Below are 15,290 nucleotides of genomic sequence, written 5' to 3'. Positions count from 1 at the left end.
TTTTTCTTGAATCTCCACACCCTTTTTCGTAGCTCTCCACCCTTTTCGCGTGAAAAAAAGGGTGTTGACCAACCTCAACACCCTTTTTTTTGGAAGGGTGTTGAAAGGGTGAGGAAAAGGTGTTCAGCTCTTCATTGATTGAGGGCATGCATGCAATATAATTTCAAAAAGACACCCCATTGCACCATCCTCCCAACCTCGTCAAAAATGTTCAGAAGCAAAAAAAAAAAAAGCTGCCAAATTCAATAAAAAGCAGCGGCAGCACCGACGTTGAAACAGGAAAAAATATCAGCCCTTGCTTATTACGACATCGACAGAATAACACTACCTCTCCCACTTTTTGTTTTCTACAGCCTTCCACGGAGCACAGCACAACCTTGAACTGTGACATCTGTATCATCATTCCGTCGTTCCCTGTTCTTCTCCTGCCCCACCAGCACAATCATAGCCCCCTCTGACAACAGTCATTCTCGTCGCTCAGTGGAGTTATAACGTACTAGCAATTACAATTTTATTCCATTCTTATTGTTAGCGACCGTAAATATTGTGTACAAATGCAATAAACAGACCACCTAGTTTCTCCTGCAGAAACAACTTTGGAGAACAAGGCAGATATCAAAAGAAAACAAAAGTTGGGGAGGGAGGGGCATGAAATCGGGCGCTAAATAAACCGGCGCCAAATAATAATACGATTACTTACACTAGAACACTGCCAAATTTCATTGCGCAGTGTTATCTTACTATCTGCTGCTTTTTTTAACGTTCAAATCGAGCGCCAAAAGCTTCAGTTCGCGTTTTGTGTTTGTAAACTTTAAATATCTAAGCTTCTTTATTATAATACACACAATAAATAATAAACCTAAAGATTATGTTATATTCAGTAAAAGATGCAATTATTTATTGTTGTCGTTTTAATTTGTTTACGCAACTCCCTGCCAACGGCCGATACCCTGAGTCCCTGAGTACGGCGCGCGGCGGCGTGGCCGGATTCCGGAACAGATACCCCGTGACCCGTCTTTCATGGATTGTTTACTTTGTCGTGCGACCGTGCGGTTAACCAAGCGCAGTTATTATGATTAATTGGACACCTCGTCGTCTTCGGTGATGCCTGTCGGGTTCGACTTCGCGATGAAGTATTTGAGAACAACTTTGCCACCTGAAGACGGCTAATTAAGTTTGGCGCTTGCCCCTGAACGTCGCTCGCTCCTCTGCGTGGTCTCTGTCAGGTAAGCTGTCTCGTCCCATTTGCCGCCTTTCTTGTCACTGGATGTCGTTTGTAGCTGTCATCGCCGCTTTAAGGATTCGTTAACAGGAGCCCGCGTGTGTGAATTGTTTAACTGAACTGGCTAGGTTGAGCCTAGAGGGCTTGTCTCTAGAAAGGCGATGTGCGAAAGAACATTGTGGTGCTTGCATTGAGCGCTGAACGCACTGGCGCTCTGTAACGCAGTGGCGCTCAGTAACTCAGTAACGTTTCCCATTCCGCAGCACTATATTGAACAGCTTCAGAGTTCACCACTGCGAACCACGTCTTACGCGTAGTTTATCAGAACACGGGCGGCTACTTGTGCTGCGCAGCGTTTACGGCTTCGTTAATCACCGCTGTCGTTTGTGCCGTGTTGTAAATGGCGAGGGAAAATCTTTTGCGAGCGAATGTGCGCGCCTCGCAAGCTTCGTTGCGTTTGCGGCGAGCCACCTCACCATGTGTACGGTGCCGCTGTACGCGGGTATTGATTTTGGCTGAATGTTGTGTTGCCCGAGTTGTAACATTCGTGCACCCAATAATTTCCATTCTTGCCTGAGTGGTAATCATGTGTCATCCTGTTTTAGACCTCTGGACGGTCTGAGCACATCACGTCCCTCCATTCAACCGGACAAGAGCCACAACCATTGTCAACAGTGTTTGGCCGCCAGAACGTAAGTTTTCAAACAGTTTTGGTAGCACAGTGGGCTACCATACTTGAATAATGTTCCATCACTTGAATGTACAAGTTCTCGCCCCCGTAACAATTATTGGTGTTTCATGCATAACCTAATATGTAGCTGCTAAATGGCAACCTTTATTGTTAATTTCGGAAAACTCAGTTTCACCCAAAATCATAATGTGGGCAGAGCAGTTAATCACCATGTATACGAATTTCCTGGTGTTAGTCATGTTTACGATGAAGCCATATTTCTTAGGTGGTAACACAAAAATGTTATTACCTTTGTAGTTTAGTCTTCGATAAAGCCTTACCAGTTCTGTTTTCAGCTATTTTCTGGATGTTTATCATGTGAATTGACAGTCCTTGCAGTCCACTTTTTCAAATAGTTAATGTAACTGCCTGTACCATTTACAGAGGCCTGATTGGGGTTCTGAAGGCTGCGATTTACGCACGCTAGTGCTGTACTGCCAATAAAGAAACATCCTTCCACAAAGAAAAAGTTTTGAAAGTGTAAAGTATCAGCTGCATTATTCTTAACTGGAACATGCTAATTGCAAGGCCTGGGGCTTTTCCTGAAAGCACTGTGGATGTTATGAGAGAGGAAAACCACTCAAACACATCTGCTAAGGCCGTTGCTGCTCCAAGATGCGTGCGAGCATTGAGTCTTCTGAGCAATACATTACACCCTTTTTTTTAAACAACCGACGTGCATGCTGAACGTACTCCTGATTGGGCATGTGCGAGGCGCGTAGCCAGGAATTTTTTTCGGGGGGGAGGGGGTGGAGGGGGGCCGTGGTCGACCAAAAGATGGGACGGGGAAATATGTAGGCAAGGCATCTTGCGCGTTGTTTTGGAAACGAAGCTTGAAATAACTGACTTTAACATGCGATTTGTGTATGCTCAATGCTAACTGTAAAGCCCACCTTAAGGAGCTTAGATGGTGATGATCATGATGATCACCGAAATTGCCGTTCGCTGGTCTGTGGGCACACCATGGGCGATTCATTCGTCCGCAGAGCAGGTGGTTAGGCGGACCCACGCTCGTGAGCGTGATCATGAGTGCGCTCGTGAGTGACGCGCGGTCCCTGAAGTTCGTCGGGCGGAAGTGCAGGCCAACACTGGGTGTTTACTATCAAGATTCTCATGTTTTAGATTTTCCTTTAGAAAAGGGACTATTAAGTTTTCTTGTCAGCTATGAAGTACAGTCGAGCACGATTTGAAGGTTATCGCGCCAGCATCGAGCGGCCAAGCGGGCCACCAGCCCATGGTTTCGTTTCGGAACCATGAAAATCGAGATTTCGCACTCTTTGCTCCCTTGATGGCTGTTCCATGATACAACAATGACCCGCACGACTGACTTGCCACCCTTTGAGTTTCAAGCTGTACATTCGTTGTTATCAAGCACAGACTTGGACTTGGTTGCCCTTTATCTATGCCGACGATAACGAAACTTGCATGGAATATTTGCTAAAGCTGGTGTTCTTTCTGCTTCGTTTGAAAGAGTAGCTTTCCCGCGACAACCTTCGAATCGCAGTGGACTGTACATGCGGCGCATTCGTATATTATGGCGGTGAAGCTAGCAAACGTGCGTCTTCGTCCTTAAAGGAGCCATGAAGAGAAAGCACAAGTTTGGTTCATTCGAAAGATTGCCTCGTTAGAACCATAACGACACCACTTATAACGCAAACTTCGCTCAAATAAGCTACATAATTAGGAAAAAAGGAAATGATCACGCGACCCACCAGCTCATTTTCCGCAACAAACCTATGATGTCACTCGAGAATGCTCTGCGATTTGCGGAGGCCGGCAAAAGCAAACGCATGTTAGGCAGGGCTTACAGTTTGCATAGCGAGCTAAATGCCCGTGAAACATACTGCACATTCTTTTTATGACAAAGAATGGTGGAGTAAATGGTTGAAGTTCTGAACGAACACGCAAGCGTGTATGCCAATGCGTACGAAACTACCGCCAGCCGAACTCGACATCTCGCCGTCGCCACCATCGCGCAGACGAATTTTCGGGTTCAAGGCTCTTCGGGCCCAACGAACCGTCCCTGCACGCACAGCCGTGACCTTGCTTGGTATCGTAATCCCTTCACAGGAGGTTGGCCGTCATATCGCCAACCAGGAAAGGTAAAAATAGAAACAAGGGGAGTAAGGAACACAGAGCAGCAACGAGATAGTGCCACTCGTCGCACAGGCTTCGGTATGGAGGTCGTGTTGGCTTGCTGCTGTCGTTACGAGCTCGTTTACAGTTTACAACCACTGAAAACTTCAGTTTGTTCGAGCACTTTACAATGAAATTTCGTTGCTGTGTTTTGAAATGCCCATGTAGTACGGGCAAATCGTCGAGGGAGTGCGACATCCCCGCCGGTGAGATCTCCTTTCATGTGCTGCCCAACGACGAATCTCGGCGAAGCAAGTGGCTATGTTTTGTGAACTTTGCAAACGGATGAGAAAGAGAGCTAAAGGAAGTACGAGTGTGCTCGCTTCATTTCCGAGGAAGTGATTACGGCAGGGACCCGGACATGCTGGCGCTCGTCGCCGACTTCGTCAAATCGCCGCCAAAGCGCTCTGACCTTGGGGAAAAAAATTGTCGTACACACCGCGCATTGACGCTCAAATCTTTCTGGTCGGAGCAGAGAGCTCGAGCGAACGGCTTTCCATACACGACACCGGCCAACTGGCATAAGCGATACTGCTACTAAAATTGAAAATACGGCACATACGTACCAGTCTGTATTCATCCGTCGCGACGGGGCTGACGAGGCAGCGGTGCCGACGGCTGGGCGTTCGTCTGTTGTGGCTATCGCGGAATGGTCGCTTTCCCGTCCACCGCGTATCCCACAACTCTTGCCGCTCGTGCACTTAGAAGCATTGAGCGTTCAAGTGGTGTAAGGTTGTTAAATGCAAGCCCGAGCTCCTCGGCGAGAGTTTTGTTCTCCGGATCAGGCGATTCCATGACTAGGGCTGCGGGTGCACTAGGTTTTGCTAGTATTTTTAAAATGGCCGCCGTCTCGGTCGACTCCCGCGTGTGGGTGCTATATGGAGTCTACATACTAAGTATATTTTTCATGGACCGGCTCGTATGAAGCCATTGTTCACATGACGAAATGTGCAATTTTAACGGGAGATTTAAAATTTTGGCTTAAATTGCCTTATTTCTCAGTGAATAAAGCATCATTTGCTTCCGGAAAAGCGCTTGGGGTACTATGAAACACCTAATCTTTCGAATAAAACAAACTTTTGTTTCCTCTTCATGGCTCCTTTAAGTAATCGCCTTTTGTTATTTTTTGTGCTAGTAACGTGAGTAGTGAACTTGCGCTAAGCGGAACACCTTATTGCACTGCTGTTGAATGTTGAGCTTGTTGCACGTTTCTTATTAAATTTCGTTATTTCTATCTGTTAAGTTGAAACAGACATGGCTTCAGTAAAATTCCGGTTAAGCAAATACAGAATGCTGATTCTAAAGGGAGGTCAAGGAAACAGTGGAATAGTGCCAAAAAAACAAAGCTCCGCAATAAGGAGAATTGTGTAGTTTTGTTGATGTGGAGGAAATACAAGATGGGCAGAGCAATGCTTTTTATGCAGCAGAAATTATGGAACTGCAATAGTCAATGAAATGCGATGTCGGTAGAAAAATAAACATATCAAGGATTGATAGTTGACTGAACAAAATACAGCGACATGCTCTGTCATGTGATTATACTTTGTATCAGTGTAAAGACAAGGAATGACACGCTCCCGACCACATGTAAGCCTATATGAGGCTTTTCCTGCTGTTTTGCCATTCCCCGGCCATGCTGTTCCGCCAGTGAAACAGTGGGGCTGTTTCGATCGGCTCGCGGCAGGTTCCCGGTGCTTGTCGGTGTATCCGGCGCGAAATGCAGCCGGGCTGTATATATTGACAGGTACAGCATCTGGAGCGGGCGCATGGATCAGACGTTGACATTGCCCTTGTTGTCAGCTTTATATGAGCAAGAATGTCCTTAAAACTGCAGGTTCCGCGCCTGCAGGTGACTTTAGGCGGTTTTTCAGAGGCTTCTTAAACTGCACCCCAGCCTTGGCATAAAACATTATGGGAGGGGCACCGCCCCCCCCCCCTCCCCTTACCCTACCTTCGGCTACGCCCTTGGCGTGTGCTTATTCTTTCTTGCATCCACCACATTCGGGTCATCACGTTGATTTCGGAATGCTGGAATCCAGCATATACTGGCAAGATACGAGAGCTTGAACACAACCCACTTGCCCGCAATGAGTTTTCGAAGATCTCCACCACCTGAAGGTACTGAAGTGAGATGTAAGCATTGCCTGAAAACCATACCAGATGAGGGTACCAACTCATAATTATGTATCTTTCTCGCCCATTTACGTGTTTTGAACGAAAAAAGTGCCATTTAAAGGTGACACGTCGTTCTCTGCCGATTTCTGATGCCTGATTAAGTTTGTGGGCATTAATTTAGCAGCTTGCTCACATGTCTAACGTGTACGTGTGCTTGTTAGGAGTGAAGTAGGTAAAAATTGAAAGGTTTGATTGTAGTTGTGCATAGATTACCTACATTGTTTTCATTCCTAGAAAAGAAAAATTGAGGTAACCCTGCCATTTGTTCGGCATTGCTGCATTTTATTATGCTTGTATGATTCGTAAAACCTGCAGGAGTTCAGCTGCTTGTTAAAGGAGAAATAAACAGTGGTACAAAAAGAAGAGCATCTACTAAATAAAAATCTTCACAATCGCAGGATGCCAACGGTCCACCTACCAACTTGCGTCCTGCATTGTTTCTGCTGGCTGGAGCGGCGCATGGAGCATTTTTCAGCTTCTCGAAGTTTGTGATCAAGCGCTGCCCCAAGTGAAGGATGCCGCAGAGGGATCTTCTGTTTTAATTTTAATGCCACAATTTCATGTGCTGAGCACTTACTCGTAAGGCATTTTAAATATTCATCATCCCAGAGGGTATGTTACCTTCGTCTTGGGTGGAATGTGGCTGCAATGAGGTTATTTGTGACAGAAACAAGTGAACCATGTGGTGAGAGTCATTGAGGCCTTGTTGATTGCGCATGCTTCTGAAATAACATTTTCATTCAGCTGAATACTCTCTAAATATTACAATTTGTGAACAAAATATAATAAAAGTCATGATTAGTTGTACTACAGTGCAGGAAAGAAATGCCAGCATATGTTTTAAGAGCCTCTGATATTTCAGGTCATTGGCTGGTGAGCAATAAAACAGAACTGAAAATTGTTTAAAGTGAAATCAATTATTTGTTCTCACCAGTGCATGACCCGTAGTAAAAGCTATCTGGTCTCCCAAATTCAAATGAGACAGGAAATGCCAAAAAAATAAGGAAATAAACAAGACAGCTTGCTACAATAAACCAATTCAAAGAATTGCTCAATGTCTATAAAGTGGTGATTCAGGCGGGTTAGTTCGGTGTTGATGAAATACAAGCAGGCACTCGCCTGGTCAAAAACAAATAAACAAATAAAGACGTTTTGGGGCCCCTACTGGTCCCTTGATCACAATGAAAGGGGGGTGAAAGGTAGCGATTATTTATAGGTTCGGTGTCGCAGAGTGCGCATGTATATCTTGGGGAGATTACCCCGCGACCGGTTAATCGTGTTTTTAGTTGGTTGAATATGCACTGATTCTAAAGTAGTCGTGTCGACAGGCGCTTCTCTGATGCGATTATGCATGCGGAATCCCAATCGATGACATGGTCAGTAGCCAGGTGATGATCCGCCAAGGCATTTCAGCTTGCATTGCCTTTTTTGACATCGTTCTGGTGCTATTGAATTCTTCTTTTAAAAATTTCCAGTTTCACCTATGTAGGATGCGTTGCAATCCTTGCATGGAATTTTGTAGGCAACTCCGGGGAATCTTGATTTTTCTAAAGGGTCCTTCACGCATACCAGCTTCTGCTTAAGCCTGTTCGTTGGCACGTGTGCAATTTTAATGCCATATGTGCCAAACACCCTTGCAAGAGCTTCACTGATGCCTTGCATGTAGGGGACGGCAGTGCGTTTTTGCCTGTCTTCTTGAGGAACCCTTTCGGAGGAGCAACTGAAGCCCGCAATTGTTGCGTCCTCACAAGCTTTGAAAGGTAGCCGTTGCTGCGAAGGTCTTTCCTTACCACGGCTAGCTCTTGCTTGCGTAGACCAGGCTCAGAGCAGATTCGTGATGCGCGTGAGAAGAGTGCAGCGGTGGCGGAGCGTTTTTGACCTATAGTCGAACCCCAGGTATCTACCCGTGTGGGTCGGCTTTCGATAGACACTGGTTGTAAATCCTTTGGCCGACCATTTCAGAAGTACGTCGAGGAAGGCTATCTGTCCATTATTTTCCTGTTCCATGGTAAACTGGATGCTTGGAACACAAGAGTTTAGATGCTCAATTAAAGGCATTACGTCTCGGTGGTGGATCACACAAAAACAGTCGTCTACGTAGCAGACAAAAATCTTGGGACCGTCTTGTACAAGCATAGCGCAGAATTTTCTAGAGCCTCTAAGGCAATATTCGCACAGACTGCTGAAACGGAAGCTCCCATCACTGTTCCAAACCGCTGCTTGTAACATTGTACATTGAAAACAAAACGTGTTCTGCAGGCCAAATTCCAGGCAAAATTACGCGGTTGCAAGGATCTACTCGAGAACGATGTATCTCGGCCTTCATGGTCGACAATTGAGACGCAAGACTTATATCGTCTCCTGGAATTTGGCCTGCAGAACACATATTTTGTTTTCAGCGGACACTATTACAAGGAGCGGTTTCAAACAGCGATGTGAGCTTCCATTTCAGTAGTCTGTGCGAATATTGCCTTAGAGGCTTTAGAAAATTTTGCGCTATGCTCGTACAAGACGGCCCCAAGATCTTTGTCTGCTACGTAGACGACTGTTTTTGTGTGATCCACCACCGAGACGTAATGCCTTTATTTGAGCATCTAAACTCTTGTGTTCCAAGCATCCAGTTCACCACGGAACAAGAAAATAATGGACAGATCGCCTTCCTCGACATACTTGTGAGATGGTCGGCCAAAGGATTTACAACCAGTGTGTATCGAAAGCCGACCCACACGGGTATACCTGGGGTTCGACTCTGCGCATCCTATAGGCCAAAAACGCTCTGTCGCCGCTGCACTCTTCTCACGCGCATCACGAATCTGCTCTGAGCCTGGTCTGTGCAAGCAAGAGCTAGCCGTGGTAAGGAAGGACCTTCGCAGCAACGGCTACCCTTCAAAGCTTGTGAGGACGCAACAATTGCGGGCTTCAGTTGCCTCCCCCGAAAGGGTTCCTGTAGAATACAGGCAAAACCGCGCTGCCGTCCCCTACACGCAAGGCATCAGTGAAGCTCTTGCAAGGGTGTTTGGCACATATGGCGTTAAAATTGCACACGTGTTAACGAACAGGCTTAATCAGAAGCTGGTATGCGTGAAAGACCCTTTAGAAAAATCAAGATTCCCAGAGTTTCCTACAAAATTCCATGCAAGGATTGCAACGCATCCTACATAGGTAAAATCGAGATCATGACGGAATCCTGTCTGGCCGGAAGGGTACATTAGGAACGAAAAAGAGACGCCGACCAGTCCAAACAAAACGTACTGACGTTTCGGCTTCCAGCACGGAAGCCTTGTTCACAATAAATGCATCACCAGAAGTGGGTCGTTTAAGTGGGCTTGAATAATGGCTGCAAAGAGCGTGCGTAGATCGGGTTTAGATTTCAGACGTTACGATTGACCGTGTTAGATGTGGTCTGAATGATTAGCGATTCCAGATGTAGCCGTGATGCGGTCACTTTTTCTGTAGCGACGATTCTTGCATTGTCCCAATCAATTTTGTGGTCATTCACGACGGCGTGTTCGGCTAAAGCATTGTTGCGGATGCTTTTATTCTTTACGTGACGTGCATGCTGCTGCAGACGATTCTTATAATTTCCTGATTCCCTGATATACACGCCGCTGCAGTCTGCACAAGGTATCTCGTAAAACTCACCGGGGAAGCGCTCCTTGGGCAAGCGGTCCTTGACTCTCACGAGCTCATGGCGCATGTTTTTGGCTGGAACGTGGGCCACCTGTCGAAGTTCCTGCACCAAGTTATGGCTCCGCTTGTCGGTAAAGGGACCACTCACGTTCGTAATTCTTTCGATTTTGTCGAGAAGACTCGCAACACCGTGATCGAGAAAGACGACTTCATGGTGTCCTTCGACGTGAAGTCCCTTTTCACGAGCGTTCCGATTGACCTGGCTGTCAACGTATGCACCGCTGCTCTCGAGGCTGATGAGACGTTGCCCGGGAGATCACCGATGGATGTGCCAGAACTACGCAGGCTTCTAGATTTTTGCCTGAACAATATGTACTTCGTCTTTATGGGCCATTTTTACAAGCAAAGGCAGGGGACTCCAATGGGTGCCGCTATTTCGGTCACGGCGGCGAACCTGACCATGGAAGCGCTGGAAGCACGCGTGCTAGCCTCCTTTGCCCCTCAACCAAAAGTGTTCTTGCGTTATGTCGACGATTGTTTCTGCGTCGTTCAGAAAAACGCGGCGAACAGCTTGCTGGCCCACCTCAACAGTATGGAACGTGCCATTCAGTTCACGTCAGAAGAGGAGGCCGATGGCAAACTTCCCTTCCTGGACGTCCTCGTGTCTCGGCAGGGCCAGAGGCTACGTTTCAGCGTATACCGCAAGGAAACGCACACAGGCCGCTACCTGAACTTCAACTCCGTGCACCCCGCTTCCCTCAAGAGGGCTGTTGTTAGCACGCTACTGCAGCGTGCGAAAAGATTGTGCTCGAAGCCCGAGGATGCGGCGATGGACACGGCAAAGGGGTGGGACGACCTGGCTAGCTGCGGTTACCCGAGGCACTTTATAAATCCAACGGAAAGCCAACTGACCCGACGGGGACAACTGGACGTGCCTCCTGCCCCGATGAAGCGAGCTCCTGTGCCCTACTTTCCAGGAACAAGTGAATGTTTGGCACGTGTCCTACGGGAATATGACGTGCAGGTGGCCCACGTTCCAGCCAAAAAGATGCGCCATGAGCTCGTGAGAGTCAAGGACTGCTTGCCCAAGGAGCGCTTCCCCGGTGTGGTATACGAGATACCTTGTGCAGACTGCAGCGGCGTGTATATCGGGGAATCAGGAAATTATAAGAATCGTCTGCAGCAGCATGCACGTCACGCAAAGAATAAAAGCATCCGCAACAATGCTTTAGCCAAACACGCCGTCGTGAGTGACCACAAGGTTGATTGGGACAATGCAAGAATCGTCGCTACAGAAAAAGTGACCGCATCACGGCTACATCTGGAATCACTAATCATTCAGACCACATCTAACACAGTCCATCGTAACGACTGAAATCTAAACCCGATCTACGCACGCTCTTTGCAGCCATTATTCAAGCCCACTTAAACGACCCACTTCTGGTGATGCATTTATTGTGAACAAGGCTTCCGTGCTGGAAGCCGAAACGTCAGTACGTTTTGTTTGGAGTGGTCGGCGTCTCTATTTCGTTTCTAATCCTACATAGGTGAAACTGGAAATTTTTAAAAGAATTCAATAGCACCAGAGCGATGTCAAAAAAAGGCAATGCAAGCTGAAATGCCTTGGCGGATCATCACCTGGCTACTGACCACGTCATCGATTTGGATTCCGCAACTATAATCACATCAGAGAAGCGCCTGTCGACACGACTACTTTTAGAATCAGTGCATATTCAACCAACTAAAAGCGTGATTAACCGGTCGCGGGGTAATCTCCCCGAGATATACATGCACACTCTGCGCCACCGAACCTATAAATAATCGCGACCTTTTACCCCGTTTCATTGTGATGAAGGGACCAGTAGGGGCCCCAAAACGTCTTTATTTGTTTATTTGTTTTTGACCAGGCGAGTGCCTGCTTGTATTTCATCAATAACTCACCCTCCCCTGACGAGTTTTCGTCGAACCTTGGACTCTGTTAGGTGTCAGTGGGTTTACACAGCCATCTTGTGGGGATGCACATAAGCTCTTAACAAATGAGCTGCGTGGTGGCTATGCACTAGCCATGGTTTTTATTAGTTGCCTTGATGAATATGATCTTCTGTCGCAGTGTTTTAGGTAGCTCACTCGCACATTATTCCTTTGTTTTTAGGACATTGTGGAGTGTCCAATGATTTTTCGTTCTATTTCTGATTTTTATTGCAACTGTAAATATATCAGGAGTCGCGTAATGAGTTTCTGGCAGTAATAGAGCACTAATGTGTGCATGAAGGCAGCCTAAATAAAAAAGTTGGATGCCTTGCTTTTGCTTAGAGGGGCCATGCAGACAACACACAAGTTTCGTTCATTCGACAGATTGCCTCGTTAGAATCATACTGACACCATTTTTAACGCGCACTTCACTCGAATAAGCTATATAATTAGGAAAAAGGGAATGGCCATGCGACCCACTAGCTCATTTCCCACAGCAGTATCTATGATGTCATATGTCCCCAGCTGTACGATTGGCTGAGGCCAGCAAAAGCAAACGCAAATGAGGCAGGCCTTATAAACATGCCGAATGAGCTATTTGCGCTTAAATGTAATGCATATTCATTTTACAGCCGTAAAAATGGTGCAGTAAACAATGAATGTTACGAAAATACGCGTAAACATACAAGTATCGATGTGCACTGCTGTTGGTACGGCGTGCACTATGCTTGTTTTAGCTGGACAGCGCTCCGCCGCTTTAGAGTTGGCTTGCACGGCACTGGCCGATTGGCATAGGCGATGTTGTCTTACGTGACCCTGTTTGTCGAGGATACCCCATGTTTCACAAAACCATTACTTTCTACAGTAACGAAAACAAGCCAGGTGCAGACGCAGTCAAAAACAAAGCAATGGCAAACAACGGTTCATGGATGAGTATGGTAGCTCCACCTGGGAGGACTGATGCCTAGCAAGGCTGCAGACCCGAGTGACGCAGTAGTTTGTTTGATTACACGCACTTATGGCTTCATTGCTGACATCCCAAAAACACACGATATGGTGGCAGAATCAGACTTTTAACCTAAATTAATTTCTCAGTGAATGCAGCATCATTTGCTGCCGGTCAAGTGGTGGGGGCACTTATAAAACAGGAAATATGTCGAACGAAACGAAATTCTATGTTGTCCCAATGGCCCCTTTAATGCACTGTATTGTATTTTTGGTTGCTGTAGTGATGTCACCATGAAGGAACCGCAGTAGGCAAAGTTAATGTCAGCGCTTTACCATGCATTTTTTTGTGTTTGATGGAAACAAATATAATACTCTAACCAAGGACTTTATCCAAAGCGTTCCCCGTTTCGGAACCTACTTGGCTCCGTCATTAGAACTGTCTATGTTTGACCAATAGTAATACAGTCTACGCCAGTTACAACGGACCCTCTGAATCCAGAAAGAAACGTCCGCTGTAGCCGAAGTATGCAGTATCCGACGTGGGGGGGCTATGAGCTCTACAGTGGGTACTTTGACCGATATTGCATGCATAGTACATACACTTTGTTCTTTCTACATGCCTGCAGCACCTCTGCACAGTGTTCGCGCGAGGGCAAAGAATCGCGTAAACACCGTTTCCAAAACTTAGCACCGGCACTTCGAAAAGGCCTAGCGCATGTGGTCAAGCGTGTAAAGACGCAAGATGAGCTGAGCAAATAACGCAAGAATATAACTAGGCGCAATTAAAAACCAGCTATAAAACATCACTCGTGCCCATCAGCATTGGCGAGGCTCTTTTAAATCCCCTCACGACGAGGCAGGTTTTCCCGAAACCGTTCGTCAAACAAATCGGATCGCTGCCTGACGTTCCCTCAAGGCAGATTCCACATTTTTAGCAATTTTATTCTGGTCATTGAAACAGATGTAATGAAATAATCTGATGACGGTCAGCTGTAAAATCGAAAGTTAGACCAGTTGGACTGCGCACGGTTACCGGCGGATTGCACACAATGGATCGGGAACAACCCCTACTTGAGGCATTTCTTACCTTTTTCACCGAACGGAACGGGAACGGTGCATGCGTGGGAATAATAAAAGCCGAACTTCACTGAACCCGAGTTTTTTATTACATAAAAAAACTGACGAGGGCAGACTTGCCTCCGAGTGCACCACTTCGAGTATTCGATTGCCCTGTGTTCAATCTCACCGGAGTCGCGTTTATCGGCAGCGGCCTTGTTCTTGACAGTACAGCGGACACTGTGCTTAGACAGGCCTGTACTTCTGGCGATGTCACCCTGTTTTTCCTCGTGTTCAACAGCGTTAATTACGATTAATTTACCCGACAGTGAAATCAGCTACCCTGCCGCTCATGCCGCTGGTCGCACAAAAGAAAAAAGCCACTGGCTTGGCTTGGCTGCGCCAACGACCCGGCTGCCAGCAATGTTGCCAGACATAATAGTTTTCTTGCGAAAATAAATGAAAAAGCACACCGGGCGCCGTCCCCGCGGAAGTCCGCTATAAACGTTCAGTCGAAACAATTTTCGCCTAAAATTTAGTCTGTTGTAGCCGATAGTCTGCTCTAGCCGGGTCTGTTGTGAGCGGAGTGGACTCCATTTAAAATGCATGGGTACCAGACAAACCAACAGAAATGGTCTGTTGTAACTGAAAGTCCGTTGTTGCCGGATCCGCTGTAACGAGCGTAGACCGTAGTTCTACATATAAACAATTTTTTTGTTTGCTGCAGCGGATCAGAGGCTAGGGCACAAATAGGGGGTAGGACAGCTAGATATCTCCCAGCAAACCACGTTACGTCGTGCAGATATCCCGGAGACGTCAGCAACCGACATTGCAGATGTCCAGGAGACGTACCGTTGGGGTCGGAGTTACATATATACAACGTTGCTACAACCGCAAAAAACCCATCCAAATCACACGAAGGATCACGGCCAATAGACGTCTCATGGTACTTTTATAAGCTGTTTACGGGATGTTACCTTAGTGGTACGTCTTATGGATATTGTAGTGGTATGCATGCAAGACGCATATAGATGTCTGTTCTACATTGGTTTTCTGTCTTTGGCACAAGCATTAATTTGTTATATTCATGACTTCTGTACGTTGGTATGATATTGTTGATATAAACCTGTATGCCTGAAATTTACATTCTTTATACATTATTTGGAAGTTTGGCCAGCCTCCTTTCCAAGGTTGCCTACGTGTTGTGGGCATTTCACTTCAAATACATGCCTTACTAGCTATTCAGCACTGTTTGCTGTTACTTGTCAACTGGTTTCTAGATTAATGTGTTTCCACTTTTGAAGTGCTGCATACTGCATGAAGTCTCCTATGTGAAGTGCCAGGCTAACCACACACTCTCGCAGAAGCACACGAAGCACAACTCTAAACAAGAAATGTCGCGTCGAAAACAAGAGGCAGTAA

At 46.5% G+C, this 15,290-nt stretch overlaps 1 long non-coding RNA gene across 1 annotated transcript; it reads left to right on the top strand.

Annotated features, from left to right (window-relative positions):
- The first annotated feature begins 1,065 nt into the window (after positions 1–1,065).
- Positions 1,066–6,932, top strand: LOC144149130 (uncharacterized). The gene is made up of 3 exons (XR_013318196.1): positions 1,066–1,226; positions 1,828–1,914; positions 6,662–6,932. It is a non-coding gene; the product is annotated as an uncharacterized LOC144149130 (long non-coding RNA).
- The last annotated feature ends 8,358 nt before the right edge of the window (positions 6,933–15,290 follow it).

The sequence above is a fragment of the Haemaphysalis longicornis genome, unplaced genomic scaffold (genome assembly GCF_048455015.1).
Source record: "Haemaphysalis longicornis isolate Haplotype H1 unplaced genomic scaffold, Haemaphysalis longicornis Haplotype H1 scaffold_8, whole genome shotgun sequence".
Lineage (NCBI taxonomy): Eukaryota > Metazoa > Arthropoda > Arachnida > Ixodida > Ixodidae > Haemaphysalis > Haemaphysalis longicornis.
Note: the sequence above shows the minus strand (reverse complement) of the source record. Positions and strands in the feature narration are given on the sequence as shown.